The following is a 19,020-nucleotide window of genomic DNA, read 5'->3' on the forward strand; positions in this document are numbered from 1 at the left end:
CTGGGCCTGCTGCAGAGTGATGCTCACTAGCAGACATGAGCCTACATGTCATTAGTGCATTCAGTCAGAAGGTTTCTGTGCTCCTTCAGTGGGTAGCTCCTCTGTAGCCGAGCAGGAGTCTGTATATGTGTAAATGAGCTGACAAAGAAAGCAAGGCTGCTGTAGGTGTGATTCCTCATCCTCTGTCTGAATGAGATACACAAGAGGTTTGATATTTAGTCTTTCATTGTCTGCTACTCTGTTGTATGTGCTTTGTGTATAAATAAAATCAGTGGTTCCACATTTTCTCTTGGACACATACTTTTCCACCTTCCTTTTTTGAGTGATCTGGGAATCCTCCCAGCATGCACTGAGGCAAGAGATTCTGCTGCATAAGTGCATTTTCTGTTGCTCCTGCCTTGCCTCTGCCTTATTAACAATGTTTTTCAAAGACATTGGTAATAAGCCTGCAGCTGAACAGGTTTAGCCTTCACAACTTGTTTCTATGACAACATATTGATTGATGTTTAACTTGGTTGTAGAACACAGAGAGTTAAGCATGTAGCCATTCCTGAAATTCAATCTGGATAGCTTGGTTGTTGATATCTAGTAAGTATATGGACTGGCATTCAGTAACTTACAAAACAACTAACCTGTGTCTCTGGGAAAATCCTCAATAAATGGAGCACAGCTGCAGGATTTTGATTCATGCAAATAAAGATCATTAAACCCATCTAAAATGCAAATGATCCCATCTCCAATATGCAAACGTGCATTTTATTTAAAAAAGATCCATTCATTTCAGACAGCTGAATATTTATATCAAGTGAATAACCTTCATTTTCCAAGGAAAGGTTAGAGCAGGGTTATCCTGTAAACGCTGGAATGATAACTACACCTGGAGGAGGATTTAAATTCTGCTATAGGGCAAAATGCTTGTCATGTCGCTGTGTGCTTTGAAACACTTTTCCTGCAAAGTCAGAGTAAAGGTCAAGCTGAAAACTCAGGCTCTGTATTTGTTTTAAAGCAGGTGTGAAAAACAAACCCGCCGCTTCATGACAGACAAAAGCATCCATCAGATTTTTAAATAACTGAAGAGTTTGTCCGGTGTCTCGGATCTTCTCACCTTTTCCCCCAGCTGTGATCTTCTTCCTCCTTATCAAACATGGCTCAGGCCTTCATCCTTCTGAGCTTCCACTACAAGTCAGTCTTGTCAGTCAGAGATGTGAACCACTGTTGATCTGCGAGTTCAGAAGTAAATTGTTGCTATAGAAAAGGAAAGGAAACAAGAGGATGCCAAGAATTCTTGCAAAAGAAAATGGGGACATACTCATGGATTTATCACATTTTTCTGAGATTTTATACAAATTCTTCTAACAAATGGATGTTTTGCTCCTGTCCATTTCATTCTCTTGCATGGATAAGTCAACTTTCTTCCCTTGCAGTTATGCCCCTTTGTATATTTTTCATATCTAGGAATAAACCTGTTAGAACTATTTCCATTAGCACAATGAATCTAAGAACATTTACTCCATTGCTTTTTATTTCTACTCGGACACTTTACAGAAGGAATATAGCACTTCAACTTCACTTTTATTTATCAAGAAGGCACGAGTAATAAATAACTTTTCTAATTAAGTTTGAACAAATGCAGCATTTGGTCTAGTATACATTGTGTTGTATCATATTCAACAACTACAACATTCAGCCAGTTATATATTAATAAATAAATATAATTTTATATATATAAAATATTTAGACTTTTTATTGTGGTAAAGTAAAGTATTGCTACTGTACTTTAATGTAAAAAAATATAAATCTTAAAATTCCTTTACAACTGCTATATACCTTTCTTCATTTCTGTATGACACATACTTATAACAGCTTTACGTCTGTTCATTTTCAGATTAAATATTCAATCTCAAATAAATGGTAATTTTTTTAGTTTACATTGCAATGAAGCCACTAGATTTTTAATTTTAATAGGCTTCTTTTTTTATATATATAGTTTAGGTTATTTAATTCTTGTCATTACCCATGATGCATTGTGATCCCGTTGGAGGTTTGGATGTGTTATGCTACCTGCAGCTAATGTAGCGTTGAGGCTGCTATGAGGGCCAGGCTAGATATCTCAATCAATGCTGATTCAAGTGACATGACTTAGAGAAATGTATCAGGTCAAAGTCTGAAAAGAATATGAAAAACACGATGGCATTAGCTTAGCCGAGCAACAGTTAGCTTACCCTTGAAGATCTGAATGCTGCTAGGTGGGATTTGACAGTCAAGGTTAATTTATTAATTTGTTCTCCAGATGCTGCAAAAAGATCTAAAAAGGGTAGAATTGTACGAGGCCCTGGAGGTGACATGGATGTGTTTGGATTTTTTTTTTTTTTTTTAAGATTTATTTTGGGCTTTTTCATGCCTTTAATTCAGAGGGAGGACAGTGAATAGAGTTGGAAGCCAGGAAGAGAGAGCGGGGAACAACATGTGGAGGGGGGCCACGGGTGGAAGTGAACCTGGGCCTACTGCTTGAGACGACAGTCTCAATACAAGGGATGCGTGCCCTGCCACTGTGCCACCAGCGCGCCCCATGTGTTTGGATTTTTTAAACTTTAATGTAGGCTTTCATTTTTGCACACCCGTTTCATAACTTGCAAACACAATTCTTTATTTGGAGGAATAAACTAATATAAACCATATTTCCATGGCCGCCATTTTGCCATGAAATCACGCTCAGGGTGGGAAGGCCGAATGTCGTTGTCGTGTCTTACTGTTACGCTCCGAGTTTAGGTCATGTTACATTTTTACTCTGTTTACCCAAAGGCCCGACTAGGGACAAGAGTTGGAAATTAGCATTAGCTATATACGCTTTATGCAGCACATCAGTTTCATGCTCTGCATTGAAACTTTGTTAAATTGGATTGTCCCTATATTATATTAATATATTCAACTCTAACAGTTTTCATTTCAAAGCTAATAAAACCGGTTGATGAGAAAGTACACAGACAATGGATAGGCCTTTTGAAAATCCAGAGACACAACAGACAAATGAGTTAAAAAACATATTTACGGTAATAACCCGTTAGGTTAGCGCCTAACCTAACGGGTTAGCAGTAGCTAAACTCAACTTTTTGAGCCTCAATTCAAACTTGCTGGATCTATTTCCAGCTTACAACGTATCATAATAAATGTTATAAATCTGGTCCGTACTTAAATATGTTAACGTAAATCTGAAATGAGCAGAAACACTAATGCTAACACAGCTAAAGTAGTAAGCACAGAAAATGATCAAATTGCTTGTGCAAACATTGAAAATAAACTAACATTTTATACACTGCATGGATTAGTCTTTACTGATGTTCAACTCCTGCATGCGTGCTTTAATGACTTTCCTTGTGTGTGTGTGTGTGTGTGTGTGTGTGTGTGTGTGTGTGTGTGTGTGTGTGTGTGTGTGTGTGTGTGTGTGTGTGTGTGTGTGTGTGTGTGTGTGTGTGTGTGTGTGTGTGTGTGTCATTATCTGTATTCATCTGTTTTCCTTGCAGCACGCTCTGTGTTTAAGGCCTTGGCTACAGCTTCTCATGGTATCCTGCTCTTACATTCTCGTCATTGCCGATCTGGATTCCCTCTTGTCTGCACCAGCGGATCAGCCCGGTGCAGCCACTGGCGCAGCTCGAGCATTCCTCACCCACTCCAAACACACACAAACACACACACACACAAACACACACACAGGCCCTCAGGAGGCCTTTGCAGACGCCACCACAAACCTCACACACACATTCTCTTTCTCCCTTCTGTTTCTATTGTCTTGAGTTGGATTTCAGGGGAACAGCTTGTAGCCAGAGTCGCAGGAACTCTTTGTTCAGCAGAGCGGTGCCAGGTTCGGTTCCTCGCTGGCAGCGGATAGACAAAGCACGGCTCATGCGCTAGACTTTCAGGCTCCTCTTTAATGTGTTGTCATAAAACATGCAGCTGGCAGAGACTTAACGTTCACTGGGACTCTGTGCTGCTGGGTATTGCCCTTCCAACTGTCCTAGTCCATGTTTCTCTCTGCAGCGTCTGTGCTCTGTCACACTCACATAGACCTGACATTTCTGCTTCACCACAGCACAGCTTTTTCAATTCAACATTCACAAGTGGAAAATCTGACAAAATCGGGAGTCAGCTGAGGCTACAGTCTGTAAAAATGTCCTTTTCTGTCATTTGAAAATGTTAGGACAGTGGAGGGATATTGGTTCTTCTGGCAGAGCACTCATTCAAATGTATTTTTCAGATGAAAATAAGACTCCAGGCTGTCATCTGATTTACTTCTCTTCTGCATGAAGGGAAAAGAAACCCAGAACCAATTTGAGAAACACTCTGCATACAGCCATGTGGTGTACTCCTAACCCCTTTAATGTGCACTCATGAGGGTTTCATAACCTTTAAGAAGTCGAAAACAGATTTGTGGAACTCTTGAATTTACAAATAATTTCTGTTAGCCCCCAAACCATAAAATAAATACCAAACCAACTGTCACACAATGGGTTTAAAATACAATCCAGCCGTTATTCACTCCTCATGCACCTCAATTTGTGTGTGCACGTGCTCACATGTTAAACTTTCTCACTTTCACTTCTTGTTCTTTTTTTTTATTTTTACAGTAATACATCCACAGTTTTAATTCATGACAATAAGTCCTTGGGGCAGCTGTGGCTCAGTTGGTAGAGTCATCGCCTCTCAACCGCAAGGTTGAGGGCTCAATCCCCAGCTGGCCAACATGTCCCATATGTCCTTGGGCAAGACACTTAACCCCAAATCACTCCTGCTGCATCATGGCAGTGTATGAATGGGATTAGATACTTCTAATGGATGATACTACATAGCAATCACAAGCATCAGTCTGTGAATGGGTGGGTGTAAAAGCAGTGTCGTCAGAAGACTAGAAAAGCTCTATATAAGCTCAAGTCCATTTAATGTTTTCTTATTTACTCTGGTTCTCTTTTCTCCTCAGAGAATTTAGCCTGAAATTCAACATCATTTTATTTTGAAAAAGACGGCGTGCCTACAAACATCTTAAGGCAGTAGCTCAGTCCGTAGGGACTTGCGCTGGGAGCCGGACCAAATCTGGAAGTTGGTCTAGTAGCTGGAGAGGTGTCAGGGTACTTCCCGAGCACTGCCGAGGTGCCCTTGAGCAAGGCACCGAACTCCCAACTGCTCTGCTTAGCAACTTGTAGCAGCCCCACTCTGACATCTCCCCACCAATGCATGTCCACAGGTCCTGTTTGTGCATGTGTGTGATTCTGGCCTATGTGTGTGAGATGCATGTCCCTATAAATAACAGAGTGTAAACCCAAATTTCCCTCAGGGATTAATAAAGGATATCAAAAGAAAAGATAAATTAAATTTCAAAATGATAAGATAAGCTAACTCTTGAAGAACATTTAAACTATGATTGTTCATAACTACATGAAGTTAATTTTCTAGGCTATTAGTATCTTCATTCAAAGGAGAAATGTTTACTTACATCAGTTTCATTTCATTTTCAGAAACAGGAAGCTAAAAAGAATGTTGATGGTGGTAATCCAATGTTCTAGTTTAATAGACACATTTTAGTGTACATGCATTTATGTATTATCTCCTGTTAGTAGAAAAGGTTTAAATGTAGCCATATAATCTAACAATCATTTCACACTGAAAAAGCAAACAGTTTTTATGTCAAGCCTTCACAGTATTTAAAAGGTCCAATCATGAATCGCAAAACATTTACTTAAATTCACATCCTTCAAATCGATTAATTTTAGTCCCTTGTACTAATAATCCTGGGAATGACTGTATCCCAATTCAGGAGCCGCATCCTTCAGAGGGTGCATTTGAAGACTCTGAATATGTCATAGCGAGCCAAAGGCTGTCACATTTTGAAAGTTGCTCAAAACTTGCTTGGCACTTACAAACGAAAGGGGAAGGGAACAGCTAGTAATGAAAATGGGGAGTGTTCCGATGCTACCCCAGAATAAAGATAGGCCTACATCTAATGAATGTATGTTAGCTCTTATTTTCATATTGAACTCATTTCAGTGCACCTCAGATGTGGTTTGGAGATAAGACTTCATGAACTGACTGAGCTGAAACACTTCAGAAGCTCCACCACACGTTTTGCCCCTCATGCAGATAACCCGGGTTGGGCCTTGGCCTGGCAGAGCTGCTGTAGTGGCTTTATAGTCTACCTTTGTGTCAGAGTAGCAACAGCACCTATGCTAAATAAATCAAAGGCGTTGAATGGCTTCTGCTCTTCAGAAAACTCCTCACCCATCATAAGTCTGCAGGCAAAGGCGTTACTTGTCAACAGGTAAGGCAGGCAACTGCTTGGGGCCCCAGGACAGTAGGGGGTGCCAAAGGGCTGACAAAATTTAAACCCCAGCAATGGCTCAAAATTAGCAAATTTTGCAATGACAGCCCCACCTAAAAATAAAAATAAAAAGTGAAATGATTGGTCAGGGAGTGGGGGGAAAAAGAAGTTAAGTGGAGCAGGTGGTGATAATTAAATATATTAGTCGATATCTGAATGCTACCAGACTAGCTTTAACTATGCAGGAGAGACACTTGAATAACAGAACTTCTGCTGGCATTAAATCATGGTTTTTGTGCTTTGATGTTTAACACAAGTTAGCTTAGCTAGTAGAGCAGCCTATAGTGTGTCTTGGTTATATAACATAATGTAATAGGGCTGATGGTGTTCTGTCAGTCACCTGCTACTAACCCAGTGTTTGATTTTACTGCAGAGTGGCAGCAGGTTAGCCTCACCTGCTGCGATTTTGAGGAGCAGGAGAACACAGGAAAAGGTGTTCAGGGGGCTAATTGGGGGCTAAAGGGTCTAACTGGGGTTGCGATGTTGTAGCTTTGGGGCTAAGAGAGACAGGAAGCACCCTGACCTTGTGTTTGTGTAATGGCCGTTACTGTGATAGATGCTGTTGTCAGAGTATTCATCCGCTGCACAGTGAGGCTGTCCACTCAGTGTGACGCAGATAGATTGGCCTTTGTTTTTCCCTCACCTCGTATGTGTAATTCATCTTCAGTGCGAGTCCATAGATGAGACTGTGAGTTTTCCATCAGCGGGTGGGTGGATGCAGCTTTCAAGGCCTTGAGGACAAGCACCACCCAAAAAGAGATGTTTAAATGCATCCAGCTCCGGGCCTCCTCGCTCACCTTGGTTATCAAAAGACGAGGCGGCGAGAGCAATATTTGTCCCTGCTCCAGAGTATAATTCATCTTGGATGTAAAAAGCAGCTCTGGGAAGATTCAGCAGTAATAGACCCTCTCCCGCACCACTGCCAACACATTTTTATGCTGAGGCCTGGTTTATCTCCGCCTATTGCCTTACCACATTTTTTCTGCTCCATTTCACCAGATAATGAGGCTGTGAGTTAAAATGACTTAAAGCTAATGAACATATCTGTGCTTCTTTAGTTTTTACATGGACTGGACAAAAAAGACCACAAAGATAAAAAAAATATTTAAAAAAGCATAAAATGCTTAACTTTGCAAGACAAAAAACATCTATTATCTTAAAAATGCTTTTTGTCAAAATATTTACAATTTGTGAATGAAACATACTAAAATTACTAGTGAAACGTTTTATTTTTTACCAACAAAAGCAAACAAGACAATCAGCAACAGATGGACTATTACTATATTATTTCATAATGCCATTGGGTAAGTGTGAGATAAGACAATTTAGAGGAAACTGAATGAACTGCTTTTTTTTTAATTTCCCATGGCAAAGATTACTATGAGTGATATGTTTGACAGTTAAAAGAAAGCAGATTTTTTTTGTCCGTAAACACCATGCCTATGCACAGAACAGGATCAGCAAATACATACAATGTACAATGTCTACAGGGGGCGCCAAAATCCACACAAACCAAAGTTTCTCACAGGAGCTTTAAGAATCTGTTGTTTTTAATACATAATTTTCATTCATGTAGATTTAACTATCTAGAACTTAACATGTTAGGTTGGGCTGTTAAATTTATACTAGAGACCTACTTGTATTACTGAAAAAATATGTATTCATCTATTAGGGCTATACAATGTGGAGGAAATTGTTTTAACTCTGTAATGTTTCAAATGAGTACAGTATCTTTCAGTTTGGTGATGCAGAGGTTTGTAGGCAAGGTTTGTGATTTCAGTATAAAATCCTGCTCGGGTTGCAGCAGTGGGCTGCTAATCAGAAGCTGTGGCTAATCCCTCGGCTGTGGAGCTTTTCACCAACTGAGAGCAGTGGGGTTATGGACAAACTGGAGCCCCCTCGAGATGGAGGTGTGAAGTAGATCCAAACAAATCACTGAGCCTCGCAATGAGCAGACACAACATAAAAGTGGCATATACTGTATTTCTTTTTTTAAAAGGCTCTTTAAATAGCTCTGCTTTAATGCTGTGCAGAGGGACTGGTCAGTTTAATGAGATGACGTGAAGCCTTGAAATGAATAGTGTTGTGATATCCTGCAGCACAGCAAATAGAAGCTTTGGGAGTCATAGCGCTGAAGATCCTGAGGCACAGCACTACAGAGCAAACAGGCAGAGTGTTGGATCACTAAACAATGCACGATGGATGCTGGGTAATCACCACTCTTACCCATAAATTTGCCTTTATAGCCTCCTTGTGGAAAAGACTGGTTGCATTTTACTTGGACTTTATCCCCACACTGACCAGATAATCACCCTAAAAATGTGATCCAAATATATGGCAAACATTATCTCATAATAATGGTTAGATTTAACTTGAAAAAAACCATTGATTATTGTACAGTCGGAGCAGTCGTACCAAGCAAGATGTACACCGCTCATCCCGATTATATATTCATGTTCATGCTGAACATCTCTCTGGTGCAGCCCTCTGGGTTGTGGTGGAACAGTGCATGGTTTAATGGAGCCCTCCTCCTTCCCTGTAAGCCCATCCACTCCGGTGGCTGGCTGCAGATTTAATGGGTTTAGCAGCTGTTGAGGAAAAGCAGTGAGGGCTTGTGGCATATGCTCTGGTTAGAACAAAGAGCAGCAAGCACACCACACGCCTAAGATGAACGCAGAGCTGCCACAGGGGCTGCAGTCGACCATTAAACTTCTTTTACAGCTTGTGTTCATTCAGTTTATTTGATTGACTTTCTGTTAAAGCAAAGTGGTTTTGTGTGCTATTATCTTTTTCAGAACATTTTCACAAGAGAATAAAAAGTCTTCTTGATATTTTAGCATATGTTTGCAAAGCAGCAGTTGCTTCCTCCGTACTGTGGGAGGTTGTGCAGTAAAAGCTGTTAATTCATGAAATGATAGCAGAGGATGGTGTTTCAAAGGTTCTTTAAAGTCCATTGACAAGGCCACCCTCTTCAGGGGGAGCTGTAATCCTCCAACATGTCTGCTTCCAGTGTGCTTCTTGATGCTGTTTGGATAGAGAGTGGTGCAGAGAGTCCTCTAGTGGACGTAGTGTAAATAGACATAAATAGATCTGTGGAAAACTTTTAATGCAACATGTAAACAGAAACAGCTTTGTCCTGGCTGTGCATCAAATCAATAAAGACATCATCTTGGACTTTAATGTTTCTTATAAATGAAAAGCAAACTTTTGATAAAATTTGAATCATCTGCCTGGAGTACTTTGATTTGATTTGGCAAAGTGCTCTACTCCTGCCTGCAAATATAACAACATAATAAGATTACAGCTAATTATCTAATTGTGCCTTTTAAAAAGAAGAAAGAGAAGTAAAGGTCCCCTCTCCTTATTTCTCTCAACTAAAGATCGTACACAATATTTCCTGTAGCCTACAGAAAGTGACAGATTGCACGCATCCGTTTTGTGCATAAAACCAGCCCACGCAGCCTAGTTTCTCCTTACAATTACCAGCTGTTATGGACACACACAGGCTGATGTAAGTTTTATTGCCGTTTGCACAGTTGCTCTGTGCATATATGAGCTTCAACAGGCAGTGTGTAAACAGTATTTAATGTTGTGTTTGTGCACGGTGTGTGTGTGTGTGTGTGTGTGTGTGTGTGTGTGTGTGTTTTGCTCAGTTTCCCTGACTGTTAGCAAACACTCTGCGGTGCCATGTTCTCCCACTCACTGCAGACAGAAACAGCTCAGTAACTGTGTGGGAGTCGAGTGTCGCAGCTTTGCTAACTGTCTGTGCTCATAAGCGTAGAGTTAAAAAGCTCTAGGAATCAAAAAGCTGCCTGTGTTGTGTTTGTGTTTGTATGTAGATGTGTTTGAATAAAGGAGGTATAAAAGCTGTCTCTTGCATTGTCTGCTTGAGCTCTCTTAAAGTAAAAATAAAAGTTGTAGCATTAGTTTCTTTGCAGGGGGCTGCATATTTAAACTAAGCCTCTCAGTGGAACAAAATGAAACAATAGACACTTGGCATTGTTTGAGAGAGATATGAAGGCAGCCTGTGAAGGGAGAGGAAGAGAGAATGAGCCCGAGCAAGAGGCCGCAGGATGAACAAAGGCTTATCATGTGTAATCTCAGCCAGTGTTGCTTGTCAGTCTCATCATGGCTGACCTTGTCTCCAGATCTGCTATAAGCATGACCTTCTGTCCAGACTTGGCTGAGCGAACCCGTCACACTCTGTTTGTCTGTGAGCCTCTCGCCCCCTCACCATCCCACACACACGAGCGCACACACACACACACACACACACACACACACACACACACAAACTGGCGGTGCGTGCATGAGTGTGTGCCTCACTTCGGCCTACTTGAGTAACTTCTTCTTTTGGTTTTACGGCGGGTTGCAACCATGACTTAAAAAGGTGCAAACCGCCACCTTCTTTACCAGAGTATGTAGCAAAAGCTATATAAGACTAAATGGAAAAAAAAAACCTATATGAAAGCATTTACTATTCAAATATTCTACAGCAGTGTTCTGTGTTTCCTTTATCCCTTCTCCTGTTGTTCCCAGTACAGCCTCAGGGTTCCATTTTCTTCCTGCCTCATTTAGCTTTTCATTCAGCCTTATCCTCTCTTCCATGTTTTATACAATGTAACAGTATGTGTTCTACACTCTCTGTGATTTTACATTGCCAAACATTCTTCTGATTGACTTTTGCCTATCAAAAATGTAACCCTGTATGGTCATACGTCAGACTAGTTTTGTCTCACATAACATTTCCTCCTGTCTCACCTGTCCTGCCATTCCATCAGGCTATAGTCCTCAACGCTGGTCGCCCAGGTTCGAATCCAGCCTGTTGCTCCTTTCCCGCATGTCATTCCCCACTCTCTCTCCCTGATTTCCAACTCTATCCACTGTCCTATGTCTCCATTTAAGGCACAAAAGGCCCAAAAAATATTTTTTAAAAGAAATAAATGATTTAAAAGAAATAAGTGATACCTCAACTATTTATTTTGAACTGCATTTTTGAATGTAAAGTCCCTATTTTGGAATTATATGACTGTGTTCAGGACATAATACATTTAGCAAAAAAGAACAGCTGGAGACAAGCATTGTACATTGTGTCTTAAATCATCTATTTAAAAGTCTTGGGGCATATCAATAGAGAGGTCAGTGATAAATAAATAGATGTTCATTGAGGTGATCGACTTTGAAGAAGAGGTAGATATGAAGAGAGTAACCCTGCTGTCAGACAAAGCATTGTTTATTTACATGCCTCTTTATCTTTATTTATAAAATGACTGATTTTGCTTTATACCCAATTGAGCCTTACCCCAACTTTTTTTTAACTCATTTGAAAACTTTGACAATGGGCTTCAAAGTTGTATTACAGAGTTTAATTTCAGGATGTGATGCAATATGAGTGAGTGTGATTTGGGGATTTATGAGCTTGTGATGCAGGACAGATTTCCTTTCAAACAGACAATAAAGTGTCATCTTATCTTAAAACTCAGTAAGGTCTCATGAAAAGGATTTCCCTTTCATATTTATATACAGCAAAAAATATATATATACAATCTTAATCTGTCCTACATCATACAAGCAGAATTTGACCTCAAATGTAGGCTTAGTGGTTTCCAGTGTTATTTTTTGCCTGTTGCAGATGGTAATCATCCAGCAGAGTGCGCCAGAGCCCCGTCACTATCTCTTCCACTCAGTGTTGCCCACTCGCTGGTGGAGGGTTTTACAACCCACTACCACTCCCCGCTAATTGGTTTGGGACGGATTTAATATGGCGGAACCCAGGACGCGCAAACGGAGGGGTAGTGGGTAGGGATAGGGTGTAGTCCAGTGGCTGGTTTGAAAAAGACCCACTGAGTAAGTTGACCTCAGTGCAGCCACAGTGGGTTTATCTTTTTGTTTGTGAAATATCCAAACACAAAGGAACATTTATGAGTAGCAAGTGGTTACCCAGGCCAGCGCACAAAGTTTAGTAGTAAATAGACTACCTCCGTTGTTTTAGCTAAGGTCAAGGTTATCTTAATTGAACGCAGGCTCCTGTTATAATATAATAATATAATAATAATAAATGTAATATTTACAGTCCATACGTGCGACTTTCTGTAAGTGGCGCCAATAAACAAAAGAATAACAGACAAATAAAATACAGGCATTTTTTCCCTTGTTAAACATATAAATATTTAACAACTTTCTTTAGTTCTGCCCACCGTCACCGACTGATTCAAATCACTAGACCTAAGCATTGCTTTACCACTGTTACTAAGAAAATAACATTACATTATTTTATGTTATGTTATGACATTTTATCAAATCTCCATCACAGTTATCCTGCTCAGGTCTAGCTGCTAGTCTACTACAGTATGCATCAGGCCCTATTATTTACAGTCCATGAATAGGGCAGCACGATATGAGAAAATACACGATGTGCCTTGAATACCAAAAACAACATAAAAATCTTTTTTTTACCATGACAGTGAAATCAATCACTAAAAGGCTAGTTGATAGCTAGATTAAGCTTCAGGTGGCTACATCAAAATGGTGTGAGTCTCCATAGAAGGTAAGATGCATTGCTTGCTTACATGAAGTATTTTTTTTTCTAATCTATTGCAATACATTCAGACTATTGCAGTGTGTTTTTTGTGAATGCCAATAGTGCAATAAGGATACAATTGCAATTTATTCTGCAGCTGTAGTTTGCCAATTATAGTAGAGAAAGGTAAAGGCTTATTGATTTTAATATTTAAATAGAACATTTTCATGTGTTTAATACTAAAATGCCCCCCCACCCCCAATTAATCTACACAAAAACACACCTAAAGCCATCCTTCACATTCATAAAGAACAGAGGATGGAAAACAGAGAGACATTCCCACACATATCCACGCACATTGCCCAAATGTGATTCTTGTCCTTCTGAACATCAGAGGGTAGAGATTATTTATTGCATCTGATACACTTCTGCTGCTTGTCATTTTATCCGGTTTATTTATAGAGCAAAATAAAACAAATCACTCTTTTTGGTTAAAGCTAAACTTAAATTAAAAAGGGAATTTTTGTCACAGCTCTCTTTGATTTTAGGTTCGTGGTATATTTGTATTTTGGTAAAGTCTAATTTCCCCCTTCTTTATACTTAAGTGAAAATGTACGTATATTATATGTTCATAAAGTCCTCGTCTTTATGAAAAGCAGTCCATCAAAATCATTCCAATGAAAATGAAAAAATCTGTTAAATGTCCATTTGAATTTGTAAAGATATTTTCAGTGAGGATTCCTCAAATGAGTGTCTTCAGCTTTATACTTAAACAAAAAGTATTCACCTCTTACCTTTGTTCCAATTCCCATATATTATACAAAAACACCTCTAAAGGATTTTTAAATTTCTATTACTTATATCATCATAATCTGTTATTCTCTTATTTCTATATTTCTGTAGACTCAAGTGATTGAGCTTGTATTGTACATAATATTATTATTATTATATTTTTGGCAGTTATTCATTCTTGTCTGATTTAATTGGCAAATTCATATTATTTGAGTGTCAGGTGTGAAATGAGATGACTGTCTCTCCTCACAAGATGGAGCTGTAACCACATATATGTTTTAATATGTTAGCGCTTGTTACTATAAAGATCCTAACCAGGAAACACTTAAACTGGGATGAAAGTTTACAGCAGGTTGTGCTGTTGAATAATAGTTTTACTGCTCATGAAAAGCTTGATTAGCGGTTTCAGATTTAAATAAAATGGACGACTGATTTCCTTAAAGGTTTCTAATTTGTAAGTTCAAAATCGTCTCCTTTTTCAATGAACTTCTGGATTTATACTGGTGGTATAATAATAAGATGAATTCATTTTTCACCTTTTTATACTTTGCTGAACTCTGACCAATGAGCAGATGTCCTGTATCTACATCAAAGTCAACATGATTTGAACTGATGGCATTCAGTTTTACCTGAGACCATATCACTACAGAGTGTTAATGAAACAAGTTCCACATGTCTGAAACAAGCTTGTATTTAAGGATGGCTGCCTTATAGTCACTTGGTCATTGCCTGAGAGAGGATTATAGTAATTTCTACAAAGAGTGGACTGTAGGTGTGTGTGTGTGTGTGTGTGTGTGTTTATGTGTTTATGTGTGATGAGTGTATGGAGGTTGGGGGTTCCTTATTTACGTTCATTATAATTAAGTGTGTGCCCTTTCACCCCTCCTACAGTTTCTGTAAGCTTCAATCTCAAACAGCGCTATCTCCAGTGGGAGGAAGGATAAGCTGATCTACGTCAAGCCAGACCAGAATCCTCAACCAAAAACTGGCAGAGTTCAGATGGCTCTCATAAGGTACAGTAACGATTCATAACAAGCTTCAATATGCTTCTTTAATCCAAATTTAAAAGCTCAATTTTGATCACAGACTTGTCGAAAAAAAATCAATCTTATCAGATAGCATCTCACTTTAAAACTGAATATATATCAGAATTTTCTCTTTTCATATATTGTCTTCTTATTATCATGTTATTTTATTACTACTGAAAGTCTGTCATAGATTGCTTCACAACTCTTTACTTTATTGTTAAGGGCAATATAAGCAACGTATCAAAGCCTACTTGTGTTTTTTAAGACTATTATCAGTTACATTTGATTTGATTGCTTTAAAAAAGTCTCAAAAAAAGACAACCATGTAAATCTTATGGTAAAAATTCAACGGAGGCCGAAAACTAGACCACCATCCCTTTAATTAGCATAACGGTATAACAACCAATATCAGCAGAGGGGTTTAAATGAAGCTAGTCTGATTCCCAAGATGTTGATTGTGTGTGTTAACCTCTCATTAGAATATATTATTGAAATCCTAGTCGCTACATTCACAACCAATACCTCAAAGCTAGCAACCTTCAGTATTTGAAAGTACACCAGTCAATAAAACAATTTGATACAGTAACTTTTTACCCCCACTCTGCTGATGTCCACGTGTATGAAAGTGTTTTTGAGTGGGTTCATCTGTGACATGTAGTGTAAAAGTTCTTGGTGTGCTAAAATGACTAGAAAGGCTCTAAATAAATACAGTTCATTAACCGTTTATCATTATGACTGCTTCTGGCAACTACCTTTTCAAAGCTTAAAACAAGAACTGATTTAAGGTAAGTAATCATGTGACAGCAGCAAATACTACCATTTAGTTTGTAGCACAGAGTCAATCTTGAGTCAAAAAAGTAAAAACGCCAGTGATGAGTTTTTAAATTCAAAGTAAAAATAATTAAAGGAGGATACAAATGAACAGTTTTCTGTTAAAGCTGGCACTTCCTGGATACAGAAAGTGAGAGAAGGGGCCACAAGTGGCACTGCTGCATTAGCTAAGCTTGCTTTATTATCCTCAGCTTAGGTTCAGGTTGAAATTCCTCCAATTTACTGAGCCCCACCATACAACAGTGATAGCAGGCAAATCACATCCATACAGAGTATTATACAGGTGATTAAAAATAATCATTTAATGTTTAGTCACAGTGGTAGAGGAAGCATACTTGGTATCAGGCAATGCTCAAGTCTATTGGCAATCAGTCGTTGGACATAGTGGTAGTTCATGGTAGACTTCATGGTCAAGATGACATCTGACGATATAAAAAGCTAATTTTTCTGTGGTCATGAAAACAAATTCCAACATCTTTACTGACTTTATAGACACTAAACCTTTAATGCCAGGACTCACCTCCCTCATATGCAAATGTTCATATTAAACAAGTTCTTCTAACTAACAAAGCCCAAAGACCGCCCACTGCATCTCGGCCTTGTCCAACCATCGATTACTGCACAGTTAGGGCTAAAATGTTTAGGTTCTAATAACAGAAACACAAACTTGTAAAAACGTCATGCTGTAACTCACTCAAGTGAATTAGCTGTGTCTATGTGCTTTCCTGTCCTGCTAATGAATGACAACATGCAGACAATGGTTTGTAGTATATTTAATTAAAACATTTCTGATGGGGGGCCTGCGGTACCTTAAGTCTGGAAAAAAAAAGACAAATGTTGCCTTCAGCCACCAAATATCCTCGATGACAGTAGAACAGTGTAAACCATGTTACAGTGTTGATCTTTTGCTTTTGCATCTATGTTTCAGACAGCTATATTCTTTAGCCTCATGTTACCTAATAACTATATTTTTTGTAGTATTTTCCCAGTTAGCCTTGTGTGAATATGACTGGTTATTGTTTTAGCAAACTTATTTTTTTTTGTCTATTTTTTGGATTAGCCCTTGTATACATGCAACCATACACTTCAGTATGTGCTTGTGTGTGTGTGTACACGTGTGTACTTGTGTGTTCCAGTTGATGTTGGCTTCCTGAGGCTGATTACCACCCTCATCCCAGCGTCTTGTTTTTGCCCGTCTCTCCGCCTGTGTGGAAGTTGTGTGGGCACCCTCTGGATTGCCTCACCGCCGAAGCATGCCGGACCCTGTTATCCAGCTATCCATCTGTGTTATTGATTTTTTTTCCCTCTTTGTAGAGTTTCATCTTTCCTCCACTTTTCTGTAGAGCAATGGAGAGGGAGGGAGTGCAAGAGAGAAAGGAGGGGCAAGCAAGGGGGCAGAGCAGAGATCTGAGAGTTGGTAGAAGATGGGGGAGGGAGGGATGGAGCGTTGGAGGAGCAGAGCAGCGGTGGGGCTTCTGAGGGTTGGGGTTTAAGAGGTTGTGTGTGGGGGGGGGGGGGGGGGGCGCAGAGCCTGGACTATGGATGAGCAGAGAGAAGGAGAGAGAGAGAGAGTCTTGAAGTGTTGGGTTTTTTCTCACTCTCTCTCCCTTCGTGTCTCTCCGTTCTCATGGGAGTGCCCCCCTCGCCGTCCTCCTCCTCCTCCATCTCTCCTTCCTCCATCCTGCTCCGAGGCGCCTCTGGTACACACGCTCCACTCGCCGCCCCCCTCATCCCTCCTATATCTCCCCCCCCTCCTCCTTCTCTGCTTCTCGCTCCGTCCGCCTGCCTGCCGTCTCTCCTTCCCGGGGGGCATGGACAGTGCTGGCGGCGTAGCCGTGATTTGCAGGAGATTTGTCTAAGTGAGAAGCAATTAGTGTGCCTAAGCACCGCTAATGTATGCATGCTGGGGTGGCTGCCGCCCCTCCCGCCTGGTGGTGCCAGGGCCCAGGCATGGCACTGTTGGTGTTCTCTTTCCTTAAGTCTCTTTTTTTCTTTTTCATCTGCAGGACCTCATCTCACTCTCTTTTAGATGACCCAGTCCGCTCATATTTTATTGACAGTCATCAGTTGACTGGAATTTGTTATTATTATGTAAGCATGTATACATCTGTATATAACTTTGTCCAGTCTACAGGCTTTTCAAAAAGACTGCAGTGTAGTGTGGGGTTGTGAACCTGGTGGCCAATGTTGGGGTTTTTGTCCCTCGTCTTCCCCAGTTTTGTTTCCATCATAGATTAGTAGGAAGCTTCAGTTAGCCTGGAAATTTAAGTGAGTGATGGTGAATGTAAGCATAAATTAAATGTTGTAACCGTCCACACACTAGATTATACACTCAAATGAACACACTGACACATCACAAACGCACATGCACTACAAAGTGGAACAGTGGTGGGTGGCAGGATTCCCTTTGAAACCTGTGTTGTCAAAGGCTTGTTTGCAAGGGTGCATGCATGAGGAACGTCCTGTATGCTGCAACTCCCCAACTGCTTGAAGTTGAACTTTGCCCTTTTCTGAACATTCACTCTCTCTTAACTCAGACAAAAACAAGATTAAGTCTGCTCATCTTTACGCTGCGCTGACTGCCTTCCAAGTGGAAGCCTTCATGGACCGTGGGTGGTTTTGGAGCGAGGTGCTCGTTAATTAAAGATAGGCTAATTGCTGGTGCTTCTTAGCCTGGCTTTGGCGTTGCTGATAAGAGGATAATCCTGGAGAGAAAGGCGGAGATCGAACTGGTCCCCGGAAGACCGAGCCTCCTGCTCGACTGGGCTGGACAAAAATGTGCCCCAACTCCTCCAACCCCCCCATCCTGTCTGTGCTTCTTAAAAGAGCCGGACTTGCCACCACATAGTATAGAATATTCAAGCAGGCTGCACTTCACCAAGAGGCTGCCGACATAAGAGGCTCAAAAACATCAGCCATTTCTTGTTGGGCCAAGGGTTTCTAAAGAGTTGTTAATACTACATATGTTGAAGAAAAATAACTCCTCATTCCAGATATAAAAAAACATGCCAACATGTAAACACATATCACATTTACAATCCGCCTCACACTCACATGACCAAAAGGTTGCGGGCCCTGGATATTATTCACATGTTCCTTACTCATATTTTGTCATAGGGAGTCAGCCATTAGCACTTGCAGGGCCGTTACCATATGCTGGGCCTCCACAGATCTATAATTCAATGGTGGCAGATGTCCCCTTGCATTATTCATGAGTCCCGTTCCGTGCTGGGCTAGCAAGCGAGCCAGCGGCAGAACAGTCACAAGGTCCTTGCATAGAGAGGGTCTTTTCCATGTTGACCTGTGTGTGCACCTTTTTCCTTCCCGCAAATGGACCACAGCAAGCTTTCAAAGATGGAGGGTGTCTCTTAGCTCTCTCAGCATCATGGAATAGGGATGCAACGTTTTCTTTGAAATTGTTGACAACATTTTTATGATAAAATAATTTGTCGATAATTTGTTGATTCCATCATCAAGCACTT

At 40.2% G+C, this 19,020-nt stretch overlaps 1 protein-coding gene across 1 annotated transcript in view; it reads left to right on the forward strand.

The window, feature by feature from the left end:
• The first annotated feature begins 14,673 nt into the window (after positions 1–14,673).
• samd11 (sterile alpha motif domain containing 11) overlaps positions 14,674–19,020 on the forward strand; it is an 83,850-nt gene continuing 79,503 nt past the window's right edge. Inside the window, exon 1 of the mRNA XM_029277050.2 lies at positions 14,674–14,692. The gene's annotated coding sequence lies outside the window, so the exon portion shown is untranslated. The remainder of the gene's footprint in view (positions 14,693–19,020) is intronic.

This window comes from Labrus bergylta, chromosome 12 (genome assembly GCF_963930695.1).
Source record: "Labrus bergylta chromosome 12, fLabBer1.1, whole genome shotgun sequence".
Lineage (NCBI taxonomy): Eukaryota > Metazoa > Chordata > Actinopteri > Labriformes > Labridae > Labrus > Labrus bergylta.